Here is a 2,912-nt window from a genome sequence, read left to right as displayed (position 1 = left end):
GGGAAGGGGAGCAGAGCCCGACCCCCCCGGCTGTGCCCTCCTGGCAGGGACTTGTGCAGAGCCACAAGGGCCCCTGAGCCTCCTTTGCTCCAGCCTCAGCCCCTTCCCAGCTCCTCAGGAACTCTCCAGCCCCTTCCCAGCTCCCTCAGGGATTCTCCAGCCCCTTCCCAGCTCCGTTCCCTGCCCTGGACACGCTCCAGCCCCTCCAGGGCTCTCCTGCAGGACCAGAACTGGGCACGGCCCTCGAGGGACCCCAGCACAGAGGACAATTCCAGCTTTGGTCACCACAACATTTTGGAACGACTCTCCATGCCAGTGCTGTTGGGCTTTTCACCTTTTAGTTTAAAGCATTCAAACCCTCTTGATGTGAATTCACCTTCTGGTTTGGAGCTCTCCAAGACCCCCAGGCAGCAGCACCTGTACCTGGGATGTTTCTGTGCTGCTAAACCAGTCTGGAGCCCTGTTCCCACTAAAAATAGAAAGACAACACAGCCCAGGGGTGTTTATTAGTGTGAGGAAGAAGGGAAGCAGGGATTTTTATTCACTGCAGCTAAAGGTCTGTGCACAGGAGTTCAACAGTAGGATTTTTAAAATTCAAAACATAAGAATGAGCAGCACTTCATTGCAGAGTTGAAAGATAATTGTGCAATTAACGGTAGAAGGTCAATCATACCAGAGCTGGATGCTTCTGACAGATAGGGATAATCAATCCAGCCTCCATATGAAAGGCTCCGAGGTAGCAATGGAAAAATAACACAGTGCCAATGTTTCTGTGCCCTAATGAACACCAGACAAGTCATTATTGACTGGTTTTTACTTAGTTTAAGTGCCAGAGCAGAAGTATCTGCTTTGATTAAATGGAACTTCAGAATTTTGCCTGCAGTCCAGTTTGTGTCCTGGTCTAAGTGAGGATGTTAATTTGGGAATGCAGCAAAGTCTCCCCATGGCAGCTGCAGTGTCTGCTCAGGGAACTGCCAGGAGAACCCCCAGGAAAACGTCCCAGCCTGGTTTTTGTGGCGGGAAGGGGCAGCAGCCGAGCTCTGCTCGTGCTGGGCAGCAAAATTCCCTTAACCCTTGGCACTGGGGTGGGCTGTGGCACCAGCGTGGGGGAGAACTGATCCAGAGCAGGGATCAGCAACCCCAGATCCAGGGAGAGAGCCCTGAGCTGCTGGATCATGGCAGCAGAGACATCTCATCCCTGCTTTGCTTTCCCTGTGGGATCAGGAAAAGCCTCACACCAGCATTTCAGCTGGGGGTGCTCACCTGGAGAGGAGAAGCTGCAGGGAGAGCTCAGAGCCCCTGGCAGGGCCTGAAGGGCTCCAGGAGAGCTGCAGAGGGACTGGGGACAAGGCCTGCAGGGACAGCACCCAGGGAATGGCTGCCAGTGCCAGAGGGCAGGGCTGGATGGGATCTTGGCAACGAGGAATTGTTCCCTGGCAGGGTGGGCAGGGCCTGGCACAGGGTGCCCAGAGCAGCTGGGGCTGCCCCTGGATCCCTGGCAGTGCCCAAGGCCAGGCTGGACACTGGGGACAGTGGGAGGTGTCCCTGCCATGGCAGGGGGGGCGCTGGGTGGGATTTGAGGTCCTTCCCAACCCAAACCTTTCCCTGTTTCTGTGATTTCACTGAAAATAACGAACCACCCCCCAGAGAAGGCAGTGTTATTAGGGATAATTTGAAGGCTGGTGCTAAAGCTGGGCAGGGGCCTCGTCTCGTCCATTTGTCACCCCCCTTGGCTGTGCGGGGCCTCAGGGCCTGCCCAGCACCTGCAGAGCAGAGCTGGGGTCCCCGTGTGACTCCAGCGGGCTCTGAGGGGTGCCCCAAGTCCCAGACGTTCCTGTGGGGGAGCTCTGGGCTCTCCTGGGCCACAATTCCCCCTCTTGGCACTCAGCTGGGCCAGCAGCAGCAATTTGCCCATGGAAAGGGAGCTCAGGCCTTGGCAGGGGCTGCCCAGGGAGCTTTGCAGTGCCCATCCCTGCAGGTGTGCCCTGGAGGTGGCACTGAGTGCTCTGGGCTGGGGACAAGGTGCCCATGGGGCACAGCTGGCACTCCATGGGCTGGCAGGGCTGTGCCAGCACCAGGGGTTTGGGATCTGTGCACAGGACACTGTCACTGTCACTGTCCCACCACGGCAATCCCAACCCCTCCTCCCAGAGCTTTTCCCAGCCATCTCCTCCCTTGGCCACGAGCCCGCTGCAGGTGCCCACCCCACACCTCCCCTCCCACCTCCAACCCCCCCAGAGCCTAAATCCCTCCTTTTCCTTGGACAAGGGTGCAACATCCCGCTCCCGCTTGGCTGGAGAAATCGGGAACTGCAGCAGGAGTGAAGGAGAGGGAAAGGCTCGGCCTCACCTGCGGTCCGGGGCAAAAATCATCTCCTTTTCCAGCGGGCTGGGAGGAGGAAAAGGAGCTTTGGGGAGCTCTTTCTCATCGGAGAGCGAGTCGGCAATTAAAGCTGACTCTGCTTATTCATTAGATCACATTAAAAACCGCGGCAAAAGTGGAGGGGGAACTCTCTAAATAAATTTGGGCCACTCTCCCCTCATTCATCGCCAGTTAGGAGCCGTCAATGCGCTCCATTTGTGCTCTAACTGCTTCTGAAGCACAACCATATGGTTGCGTTAAAACATCTTTTTCGTGCTTAATTTGAGGCACTGATGGTCCCTAATCAGCCGTGTGCGGATGAGCCCCCTAATTGATGACTAATGAGTCACGTGCATCCCGAATTAATCCCGTTAATCACCGGCGCTGGTCGGCGCTTCCAACGGCCGCGTCCCGGCGCTGCTGCAGCTGGAGGGGCTGGGGATGGAGCTGGGGATGGAGCTGGGGATGGGGATGGAGCTGGAGCTGGAGCTGGAGCTGGAGCTGGAGCTGGGGATGGAGCTGGGGATGGGGATGGGGATGGGGATGGGGAT

The sequence above is a fragment of the Geospiza fortis genome, unplaced genomic scaffold (assembly GCF_000277835.1).
Source record: "Geospiza fortis unplaced genomic scaffold, GeoFor_1.0 scaffold96, whole genome shotgun sequence".
Taxonomy (NCBI): Eukaryota; Metazoa; Chordata; class Aves; order Passeriformes; family Thraupidae; genus Geospiza; species Geospiza fortis.
This window is presented reverse-complemented; position numbering follows the sequence as displayed.